Source organism: Podarcis filfolensis (genome assembly GCF_964270895.1).
Source record: "Podarcis filfolensis genome assembly, chromosome: 4".
In the NCBI taxonomy this organism is placed as follows: Eukaryota; Metazoa; Chordata; class Lepidosauria; order Squamata; family Lacertidae; genus Podarcis; species Podarcis filfolensis.
In genome coordinates this window covers 3783164-3796236 of record NC_139607.1, presented here as the reverse complement: position 1 = coordinate 3796236, position 13073 = coordinate 3783164, and positions in this window count along the sequence as shown.

The following is a 13073-nucleotide window of genomic DNA, read 5'->3' as shown; positions in this document are numbered from 1 at the left end:
CCACTGTATTCTAAACCAACTTCTTTGAGGAATGTTTTCAAACAACTTATTGTGTCTCAGTGACTGATAAGCAGTGCCGGATTTACGTATAAGCTAAACAAGCTATAGCTTCGGGCCCCACTCTCTTGGGGCCCCCCAAAAAAATTAAAGGAAAAGAAACCTGGATGCACATTTCCAAAATATAAGATAAGAAACAAATAAAATAAAACCTACATATAGCAACAGTGGCAAATGGCTTTAGTTACCTATTAGGTCCATAAATTACCATATAGCATATATTCAACACAAAAAACAGTGACAATTTGTTGTTGACAAAGGACAGCTGGACATATAAAGGGCCCCATTACCTTCAGTAACTTAGGGCCTCATCAAACCTAAATCCAGCCCTGCTGATAAGATATCTTTTTGCTCTGCAGTTTTCTTATTATTGGCAGGATTTTTTCTGAGACACAAACTGGATTTTTGATATGAATTTGTCATCCATTCTTTCTTCCCAGAACAATACAAAAATGTTGTTTAGAATACTTTCCCCATGACTTAGGGCAAACTGAGGCATACTTTTTTAAAGAAGAAGCTTAATAATGAAAATGAATCTGTAACTGATTGTTCCATAGTAAAGGTAAAGGTACCCCTGACCATTAGGTCCAGTCGTAGACGAAGCTGGGGTTGTGGCACTCATCTCACTCTATAGGCTGAGGGAGCCGGCGTACAGCTTCTGGGTCATGTGGCCAGCATGACTAAGCCGCTTCTGGTGAACCAGAGCAGCGCACAGAAACGCCATTTACCTTCCCACCGGAGTGGTACCTATTCATCTACTTGCACTTTGATGTGCTTTCAAACTCCTAGGTGGGCAGGAGCTGGGACCAAACAATGGGAGTTCACCCCGTTGTGGGTATTCAAACTGCCAACCTTCTGATCGGCAAGCCCTAGGCTCAGTGGTGTAGACCACAGAGCCACCCTGGTACCTGTTCCATAGTATTGGTGCTTAATTGTCCTATTTATATTATTGTGTGTTTTCCTTTTCTATATGCTTATTAGAGCACTTTACAAGTATAATTTCTTATTTGTGGGTCTGACTGTTGGTTAGTATGATACTCAGGAACCCTCATTATACATTGTACAGCAAATTTCAGGATTGATAGATTTACTTTCTTTCTAGGGTTTTTTGTATTTTTTTACTAGAAGCTTGAAATCTACCAATGAGCCAGGTACAAAAAACATATAGATAGAACAAGGTGCCTTTGAGCACAGGCTGAACCTAAACATTTGTGTTTAACCTCAGAAATGCACTGGGTTCACTATCATTTCATACCAAACTCCAACCCTGAATATCCTTCACATCAGTGGCATAATTTAGGCAGGAAAAGTCATTGTTGTAACTGTTGTTGCTTTTCACTGGGTTTTCATTGAATTTTTCAAAATATAACAAATGTAAATTGCTAAACCATTGGGAATCAGAAACTCTTATCAACTTACTGCAAATCACCAGGAGATCCTGATCTGCTACCTTCTGCCCACCCTGGATGCATGGTCAGTTCTGGCCCTCACCCATTCACCTCAATACGCTCTTCTTTATCCATTTCCATTGTTATCAATGTGATCCTTGCTCCCATACAAACCTATGTAGGCAAATAGTTAAGGAAGTGGATTGAGACTAGTATTGTAATGCCATTACAGTACAATCGTGTCTTATGCACATTTAACTTGCCTGATTTCAACAGTATACAGTTGAAGTCTGGCTGGTTAAAATCCTGCAGGTTAAATGCGGAGCCAACTTGAGGAGAGGGTCCTTTATGCACCAGATTTTCCAAGCATAAAAGAACTTTGCTTCCCAAACAAGGGTCTCTCCCCTCACTAGGAATCTGTTGCTCCCCTTGAGATCTTGTGGGAACTTAGGCAGCCCCACATGATCTCACGAGAGCATCCTGGAGCTTTTGGAGCTGATGCTCCAGATGTTCTGGAAGCCTGAGGATATGCATTTTTGAGGAACCCTTGCAAGAGAACCCCTGCGTGAGACACAATAATACTGTACTTAAAGGGCTTTCTATGCCTCTATGAACCTGCTAGGGGTTTGAGATCAGCTACATAGGCCTTCCTTGTATGCACAAAGGAAATGAGCTCATCACATCATTCAAAAAGATGCAGAAAAGGACAACCAAAATAATGATGGGATTCAGGTACTTTTTTGTACCCAGAAAAGCCAGCACTTTGGGGTCTGTTTTTAGTTTAGACAGGATGGTGGAAGGGAAATGAGAGAGATAATTCATAATATTTTTATTTGAAAGATGTCTCAAAGGACAAATAGAATTTATTATTTTATGTGACAGAGCCAATGAGGATACTGGAAAAAAGAAAATGATCCTTTGATTGTGAGAATTGTGGAATTTTGCAAAATAAAACAAGATTTGTTGGATTCTGCAAAAGGGGAATAATGTGTTAATGGAGGAAGGTTGCAGAGTGCAGACCACTAGAGAGATGTTTTCATAGCCTGAAAGCAAATACACTCACAAAGACACCTTGGCCACCTCAAAGGTAAGGCAAGTGCAAACAGAACCATGCACTCTCACTGCTGTCAAGCAACAGCATAGGGCACAGTTGGGACCTGATTGCTGTGCCACTGACAATAGAGGGGGTGAACAGAGGTTTGCATTGCCCCTTTACACCCAGCATGTATAACTAAGGAACCAGAAGAAATATTTGGAGTCGTAGTCAAATGGGGTCTGAAACACAGGGATATGGAGCTGATTCTTTGACACCACTCTGCATATGACTGCAGGCTAAGAAAGAAAGAACAGCACATGCACCTCAGGCTATGCTTTCACCAGACCCACCCTTAACTGGCACCTCTGCAGCCACCACCATACATACAAGTATGAAAGAGCCGCATGCAAGTTTCCCTAAATACCTCTCAGATCTGCTTTGTTTTTGTGCTCATACCAGAGAATCTAGTCAATCATCCAGGCTTCAGAAGGCTCTAAAATAAATGCCCATTTTGAGTAGTTTAACCGATGTCCAAGTCAGGAAGAAGAGACCACTGGGAATACGAAGATGCTGTACACCAGGCACCCACATATTACAGGCTGTTCAAATAAAACTATTAGGAAGTATAAATCTTAGTGCCTAAGGACCAAGAAGCTTAACCTGCTTTTAAAACATTTAACAAGTGTCAGTACATAAAAGTTGTTCGCGAGCAAACAGAGACTAGCTGCAGGGCGTTTGGAATGTACCCTACTGCTTTTATTTGAAAGATTAATTGTCCTTTTACGATACATCGCTACCACTGCTATTTATGATCTGTGTTTCGCAATGAAAAACCCCAGGAGTTGCAGGAATAAGATGGATGCTGCATTATTAAAGCCAAGCAGAAGCCTGGCCAGAGCACTTCCGCATGTGTCACTCAACGTGTGTGTGTGATCCTCTCTTTTTATGATTGCTTCCCGCTTGTGGTTCCGGCATCTTTTACCGCTGTCAGTCTGCTCCCTGAAGTACCGCAGTGGCACAAATCCCTTTCCAATGCCTGGCACTTGTGCCAACAGAGCAGTCTGAGCACCACAGCATGATGTGCCCAATATAATTAGAAGCTGTTTATATATAGCTTAAGTTGTTGGTTTTAGAGCCATGTTTTTATCTTTAAGTGGCATAGCTGTGATCTGCAAAGAGGAGCCTCAGATACTGTACAGATGGTTATCGGGTACAAATCTTCTCCATCACCTTATGCCATCCAGCACACTCCAGTAATTTAAGGGAAGCCTCATGGAGTCACTGAAAGCTAATAAACACTTCTTCCTTCCTCTAGATTTATTTGTTTACACCATTTTAAATTACTTTAGATCATAAAGAATAACCCTCCATCCTACGTGCAATGACCTTTCTGAATGAGCCTCGACATAAAGAGCAGACACTGCAGCATTTCAAATCTTTATGACAGTGTCTGGCTGTTCTTTCAACAGCTTGCTGGCTTCCTAATGATCCTCTTTCAGCTTTATTTCTTCAAATCCATTTATTTTCCTGCCTGTGCTATCTACCAAGGACATGTATGTTTAGAGCAAAATCTTCTCTTTTTTTCAAACTCTTGAATAAAGATTGAATAAAGGCTAGGATTTTTAAATTACCTTTTAAATTAACACAGGCAGAGTACTTTGACAGTGGAAAAAAAGTTTAGCATCATGAGCCTTGAATTAAAGGATGCCTCAAAGCAGAAGACAATTCTGCAGAGCACTGCTGTGATTCATGATATACTGTACAGTACTCTTCTGTCCCATCAAAGTGTGCCTGATGAAGAAGAGAGCTTGGTTGCAAAGAAACTGCTTGTTATATTGATAAAACAGACTATAAATAACCAAGAGTCCCATGCTGCTTAAAAATTGTGGACTATAGCTCTATCTCTCTCACACACATCTTGGATCCCAAGTTAGTTAAGGAAGGTTGGGGAAGAAAACCTTCCCATCTCCTCTTTCCCCAGCGCCCTTCATAACCTCTCCAGGGTACAGGATCTCTTCCTAGAAATGTGGGGGGTGATGGAGCACATGAGGTGATTGAGGGGGCAGAATTGCCCCAAATTAGATTGACTTCCACCTTTGGGTTGTTTTTGCCCCCTCTCAGAAGCCTCCTGTGCCCCATCCAGTAAGTGGGGACCCCTCCTATTTGCCAAGAGGCTTTTGGGGGGCACAGTGGTGGGGAGAGCTGGGAACCTCTCCTTCCGTGAACCTCCTTAAGTTAACATATCTTCAGGTCCAATCCACACAGAGAACAGAAAGAAGGAAGGAGAGTGTTCTTTATAAAGCAAGCCCAAAATGTCAAGTAACACAAGAGACAGCAGTAGATGTGTCACATACTGGATAGAGCACACATAAATCCAGAATTAAAAGGGAGAGTCAAAGATGAAGTTGTCAATTTCAAATTCATTTGCAAATTTCATGCTATTACACTTGGACTCAGAGAGGGTTGGAAACAGTTTTCTCTCTTTGGAAAGTAGCTGTTCACAATAGCATTTCTTCTCACATCCAGTCTAAAGAGCTGTGTTTATGAGCTCTTGATGACTGGTTGCTAGCAGCTACTAAACACACCCCACCTGTTTGGGTGGAGGCGGAAGGAAACTGTTTGCAGCTCATTGCAGCCTGAGAGGACACAAGCATCCATGGTCTGCAGCTGGCTGGCAAGATCTGGCCTTGGGAACTTCACGGTTATGTTGTTGCACTTGAAGAGTTTACTGACAGAATTTACAACAACCAGTCTAAGCACCTTTCTACTGTATTTCTACTGGCCTAATCTGTATTGAAATTGTCCTTTGTTTTTTCTGGTGTTATGCTTTGCTGACTAGCTGTACGAGTTAATCTGGTCTGTGACCGTTTAATAAAATTTGATTGATTGACCTTTCTACTGTCTGTGAAGTTATGTAAATAAACTGATATCACACACACACACACACACACACACTCACCATAAATCTCACGTACTGTATCACATGACAAGGAAACTGACCTTGCAGAAACAGCACAAAAAAAATCCGACACTTGGAGAAACTGGAAATCAGCACAACAACATTGGCATATTTGCAGCCATGCCATCATAAACCAAGTTGTCACGAATAGGGTACAGAGAGAGTGGGGGCACCATCTGCTCAGAATCCTAAATTCATCTGTATAGGGTTGGGGCAGACTTACAGCTGTCTCTGTGTTGTTCTGTTTTGGACCTGTCTGAAACTGGGTAGCCTCCCATCTCTATCCATACCAACTTTCTCATCTGATCCAGATTCAAAGCTTGCTATGTCACATGTATACCTATTCCATAATAAATATGTTGGTTATCAAAGTGCTGTGGGTTCCTAGGGTGCCCTGCCCCAGCCCATGCCACCCCAGGCTTTGCAATGGTTATTCACTGTTTTCCAGATCTGTGCCTGCAATTTAGTTGCTCTTATTTTGGTCTGACTTTCGGTCCCAAACATTTCTGCAGATACAGCTTCAGCTTCAGTTTTGCTACACATATTCAGCCAAATTCAAAAGTGAACTATCCACAAATTGGCCACTTGCAGAGATTGTCATGAGAGTATGCTACCACTGCCACACATTTTTTAAAAATTGATTGTGTTGATAACGATGATATCAGCAATGATGATTGTGGTGGTGATGATGCTAATGATGCTAGTGGTCAACTTTGAAGCACCCAGAAACACAAAAGGGTGGGCAGTGCAAGAAGAGATGCCCATGCTGAAATACCCAAGTTGATTAGAAAAGGCAAGTGAAGATGATGATGATAGATAGATAGATAGATAGATAGATAGATGATAGATGGATGGATAGATAGATAGATAGATAGATGATAGATAGATAGATAGATAGATAGATGATAGATAGATAGATAGATAGATAGATGATAGATAGATAGATAGATAGATAGATGATAGATAGATAGATAGATAGATAGATAGATAGATAGATAGATAGACAGATAGATGATAGAATGAACGAACGAACTGGATTGCAGGAATAACCGTAGACAATGAGTTTCAAAGACAAAGGTGCCAAAGATAATGGAGGAAGGTGTATGGAAACAAATGAATTCTTTGGTCTAAGGGACTAGTGCCTGAGGAACACAGAATTTTAGCAAGCATCTGATACGAAGAGAGATGAAGCCCAAGGCAAGAGCAGCCAGCTCGACAGTCTCAAAAAGCAGCCTCACAGAACTTGTTAGAGGGTTGCTGAGTGCCAAGATTAGGCAAAATGTGCGGCAATTCTGCCATCACCAGAACTTTCTTGCTGTCAGTTCCTAGCAAAATGTTTCCCAAGCCAATTGCAGGTACAGCGTCACATCACAGAAGACAATTGTATCATGTAGAGATGTCATTCATATTTCTTTCGATGCCTCAGGATAAAGCCTGAGCAGGCCTAGACTTAGCAGTGCTTTATAATGCAATCCATGCTTGTAGGAGTTAATATGAATCTGCAGTATGTATTCAGCAGTTGTTCAGTAGAAAACATTAGACGTCACATGGCTGGTAAAGTATGAGAAATAAAATACTAACTGGGAGAGTCTGAGGCTGAAAATATTTATTTTATTTTATTTTATAAAATTTATACACTGCTTGATTGTAAGAATCCTCAAAGCTGTTTACAAAACGTAAAACAGTAAAATCAAGGAAAATTCACAACCATACTAAAACAGATTAAAATTATCTCAACTTTCCAAACATCTGGACGGGCTTGTCTAAACAAGAATGCTTTCAGCAGGCATCGAAAAGGTACCTGCCTGATATCAAGAGGCAAGAAGTTCCAAAGGGTAGGCGCATCCACACTACGTGACCGAGTTGTTACAAATGCACAATGGGTCTTATGTGGCACTTGCAGCAGTGCCAGTTCCTCCTATAGAAGCAATCAAGTGAGCACAGGTGGGGTAAGGTGATTGTGTAGGGAAACTGGTCCCAAGTGGTTAAGGGCTAAACAAGCCAACTGGTTATTTTTCACAGCTCAGCCAAGGGCTTGACACATACTGTTGCTTTTAGTTTGAAGCCTTGAGAACATCTACAGTAGAATTCGCTTCTCTGAAGGAATGGATGTTTTAGCCAGTGTATAGCCCAGGTGGATGTGAGTAATACACCAATTAGCCTTGTCAGCATAATGCAACACTATATAAGAGGGCTCCTTCATGGATCACTGCCTTGCCGTGCTGAAGGGGCTTGAATAACTCAAAGAAGCTATGAGTTATGCCATGCAGGGCCACCCAAGATGGACAGGTCATAGTGGAGAGTTTTGACCAAATGTGATTCATCTGGAGCAGGAACCAGCAAGCCACTCCAGTATCCCTGCCAAGAAAACTCCATGGACAAAGACAACAGGCATATAGCTATGATTAAATGGGCACAAGATGTTGGACATAACATTATGTTTGCGGACTGGGAACAGTTGTGGACCACCGGTATGAAATTTACGGCATGTAATGCCTTAAGAGAGAATATTATGAAAATTATATACAGGTGGTACATGACCCCAGTCAAGCTTGCAAAAATATATCACCTGCCCGATAATAAATGTTGGAAATGTAAAGAAACTGAAAGTACATTCTTTCACCTTTGGTGGACGTGCCCAAGGATTAAGGCTTTCTGGGAAATGATTTATAATGAAATAAAAAAGGTATTTAAATATACCTTCCTGAAAAAACCAGAGGCCTTTCTTCTGGGCATTGTCGGCCAATTGGTGCCAAAGAAGGACAGAACTTTTTTATGTACGCTACAACAGCAGCAAGAATACTTATTGCAAAGTATTGGAAGACACAAGATTTACCCACTTTGGAAGAATGGCAGATGAAGATGATGGACTATATGGGACTGGCAGAAATGACTGGCAGAATCCGGGACCAGGGAGAAGAGGCGGAGGAAGAAGATTGGAAGAAATTTAAAGACTATTTACAGAAATATTGCAAAATTAATGAATGTTAGAATGATGTTGGATAGAAATTGAGTGGTTTCCAGCTGTAATGCTTTAAGAATATGGAAGAAGGGTATAATTAGGTAAAAAAAATAACTAAAATGGTGTTGGATTGGAAATAAGTGGTATTGGCAACAAAGTTAATAAGAATATGCAAAAATGAATTGATAATGTATGAAAATACTGAGTTATAAAATGTTAAGTTATAGAGATAAGATAAATGAAAGAGGGTAAGGATTTGCTGACTTGATTATTTAAATGGGAATACAAGAAGGGGAGGTGTGAGGAAGTCAAAGAAACAAGCAAATGAGTTTTATGTTATGAAAAATAATTGTTTTTAATTTTTCTTGTTGTTTCTGTATGTTTTATTTATCTTTTTATTTTTTATTTTTTCTCTTTTATTATTATGTGTTTTTGTATATTTGTTTTTGTAAAATCTTAATAAATATTTCTTTAAAAAAAACAACGGGCATATAAAAGTTATGACGCTGGAAGATGAGCCCCTCAGGTCGGAAGGCGTCCAACATGCTACTGAGGATGAGCAGAGGACAAGTACAAGTAGATTCAGAGCTGATGAAGCAGCTGGGCCAAAGCTGAAAGGTCGCTCAGTTATGGATATGCCTGGAAGCTAAAGGAAAATCCAATGCTGTAAAGAAAAATATTGCATAGGAACCTGGAATGCAAGAACCATGAAGTTGGATGTGGTCAAAAATGAGACGGCAAGAATAAATATTGACATCCTGGGCATCAGTGAACTAAAATGGACAGGAATGGGCGAATTCAGTTCGGATGACCATCACATCTACTACTGTGGGCAAGAATCCCGTAAAAGAAATGGAGTGGCCCTCATAGTCAACAAAAGAGTGGCAAAAGCTGTACTGGGATGCAATCTCAAAAATGACAGAATGATCTCGATACGAATCCAAGGCAGACCTTTTAACATCACAGTAATCCAAGTTTATGCACCAACTACTGGTGCTGAAGAAACTGAAATTGACCAATTCTATGAAGACTTACAACACCTTATAGAAATGACACCAAAGAAGGATGTTCTTCTCATTATAGGGGATTGGAATGCTAAAGTTGGGAGTCAAGAGATAAAAGGAACAACTGGCAAGTTTGACCTTGGAGTTCAGAACGAATCAGGGCAAAGGCTAATAGAGTTCTGCCAAGAGAACAAGCTGGTCATCACAAACACTCTTTTCCAACAATACAAGAGACGACTCTACACATGGACATCACCAGATGGGCAGCATCGAAATCAGATTGATTATATTCTCTGCAGCCAAAGATGGAGAAGCTCTACACAGTCAGCAAAAACAAGACCTGGAGCTGACTGTGGCTCAGATCATCAGCTTCTTATAGCAAATTTCAAGCTTAAACTGAAGAAAGTAGGAAAAACCACTGGGCCAGTAAGATACAATCTAAATCAAATCCCTTATGAATACACAGTGGAAGTGAGGAACAGGTTTAAGGATTTAGAGTTGGTGGACAGAGTGCCTGAAGAACTATGGATGGAGGCTCGCAACATTATACAGGAGGCAGCAACTAAAATGACCCCAATGAAAAGGAAATGCAAGAAAGCAAAGTGGCTGTCCAACGAGGCCTTACAAATAGCGGGGGAGAGAAAGCAAGCAAAATGCGAGGTAGACAGTGAAAGATACAGGAAACTGAATGCAGATTTTCGAAACATAGCAAGGAGAGACAAGAGGGCCTTCTTAAACGAGCAATGCAAAGAAATAGAGGGAAACAAAAGAATGGGAAGAACCAGAGATCTGTTCAAGAAAACTGGAGATATGAAAGGAACATTTTGTACAAAGATTAACATACTAAAGGACAAATGTGGTAAGAACTTAACAGAAGCAAAAGACATCAAGAAGAGGTAGCAAGAATACACAGAGGAATTATACCAGAAAGATATGGATGTCTTGTACACCCCAGGTAGTGTGGCTGCTGTCCTTGAGCCAGACATCCTGGAGAGTGAAGTCAAACGGGCCTTAGAAAGCACTGCTAATAACAAGGCCAGTGGAAGTGACGATATTCCAACTGAACTATTTAAAATTTTAAACGATGATGCTGTCAAGGTGCTACACTCAATATGCCAGCAAGTTTGGAAAACTCAGCAGTGGCCAGATGATTAGAGAAGATCAATTTACATCCCAATCCCAAAGAAGTGCAGTGCCAAAGAATGCTCCAACTACTGCACAATTGCACTCATTTCACATGCTAGCAAGGTTGTGCTTAAAAATTTACAAGGCAGGCTTAAGCAGTATGTGGACCGAGAACTCCCAGAAGTGCAAGCTGGATTTCGAAGGGGCAGAGGAACCAGAGAGCAAATTGCAAACATGCGCTGGATTATGGAGAAAGCTAGAGAATTCCAGAAAAACATCTATTTCTGCTTCATTGACTATGCAAAAGCCTTTGACTGTGTCGACTACAGCAAACTATGGCAAGTTCCTAAAGAAATGGGAGTGCCTGATCACCTCATCTGTCTCCTGAGAAATCTCTATGTGGGACAAGAAGCTACAGTTAGAACTGGATATGGAACAACTGATTGGTTCAAAATTGGAAAAGGAGTACGACAAGGCTGTATATTGTCTCCCTGCTTATTTAACTTATATGCAGAATTCATCATGCGAAAGCCTGTGCTGGATGTATCCCAAACTGGAATAAAGATTGCCGGAAGAAATATCAACAACCTCAGATATGCAGATGACACAACCTTGAAGACAGAAAGTGAGGAGGAATTAAAAAGCCTTTTAATGAGCGTGAAAGAGAAGAGCACAAAATATGGTCTGAAGCTCAACATCAAAAAAACTAATGGCCACTGGTGCCATCACCTCCTTGCAAATAGAAGGGGAAGAAATGGAGGCAGTGAGAGATTTTACTTTCTTGGGCTCCATGATCACTGCAGATGGTGACAGCAGCCACGAAATTAAAAGATGCCTGCTTCTTGGGAGAAAAGCAATGACAAACCTAGACAGCATCTTAAAAAGCAGAGACATCACCTTGCCAACAAAGGTTTTCCCAGTAGTGATGTATGGAAGTGAAAGCTGGACCATAGAGAAGGCTGATCACTGAAGAATTGATGCTTTGGAATTCTGGTGCTGGAGGAAACTCTTGAGAGTCCCATGGACCTCAAGAAGATATCAGACCTGAATGATCGCTGGAAGGACAGATCCTGAAGCTGAGGCTCCAATACTTTGGCCACCTCATGAGAAAAGAAGACTCACTGGAAAAAACCATGATGTTGGGAAAGATGGAGGGCACAAGGAGAAGGGGATGACAGAGAACGAGATGGTTGGACAGTGTTCTCAAAGCTACCAGCATGAGTTTGACCAAACTGCGGGAGGCAGTGGAAGACAGGAGTGCCTGGCGTGCTCTGATCCATGGGGTCACGAAGAGTCAGACACGACCAAACGACTAAACAACAACAACATATAAGAGAGAGTCAGAGAGCTAGAGGGGCTCTGACACCCAGGTGAGAAACTGAGATGCAAGACCTAGCGCTGACAGAAATGCTGCACCCTGGCTGAGAGGGACCCTGTGGTCCATTGCTTTGCAAGAGTCTGAACAACTGAGGGATGTAAGCAGTGGGGTCTTGCCTGATGGCTTAATTAAGCTTAATAGTCAAGGATAAGGGCAAATGTGCTGTTTCATGCCTTGCGCTTTCTAGAGGCCAAGTCTAGGCAGTGGGCTTCCTGCAGACCAGCTTTGCCTGGCATCCCATAAGGTGGAATGAGGACACTCCAGCTGAAGTGCTTAGCTTTACCCTATTAGTCTTTACACTTCTTGCTGTACTAACATGCATGAATAGCTGCAAATGGTAACCAGACTAAGCTGATTAGGCTTTATGCAGACTTACTGTGCAATTTATGCTTTAATATGCTGTTTGCAGGCTAGTTCTGTGTGTTATGCTCAGATGCAGACTAGCTATGTACTATATGCTGAGCCTTGCTGAGCATGAATGAAGTGTGCAGTCTTCACCCCAAAGGGTGCTGATGGTCACCACATCCCAAAGAACAGCTGCCCGCTGGCAGAACTGGAGATGTCAAACTGAAATCACTCTGAATACAGTGGTACCTCATAAGCCGAATGCCTCGTAAGACGAAAAACTCGCAAGACGAAAGAGTTTTACGTTTTTTGATTTGCTTCGCAAGACGAATTTCCCTATGGGCTTGCTTCGCAAGACGAAAACATCTTGCGAGTTTGTTTCCTTTTTCTTAAAACCGGGTGCATTGCTTGAAGAGGTGCAGTTCCGTGCTTCGCAAGACGAAAAATTCGCAAGACAAAAAACCTCGCAGAACGAATTAATTTCGTCTTGCGAGATACCACTGTAATTGTTTTGCAATGTTCTTCCATAAGAAGAAGCATGGAAATGGCTGCTAAACACATATAGGACCTGCAAGGAAAACCTCAGCCCATTTTCATTTCATCCCAACAGTGTTTGCAGTGCATGTGTGGGCACATGCTGTGTGCTCGGTTAGTGCTGTACAAACACTGAGGGGTCTAGTTTAGCAATGCTGTGTGTACGCTGCCCTTGAATGCAAACAAACAGGTAAATAAAACATAACAAGCAACTACCGAGAAGAGCATGTTTAAAAATTAAAGACAACAAAAAGCCAGCATCAGGAATGAAGAGCTTAGAGAAAA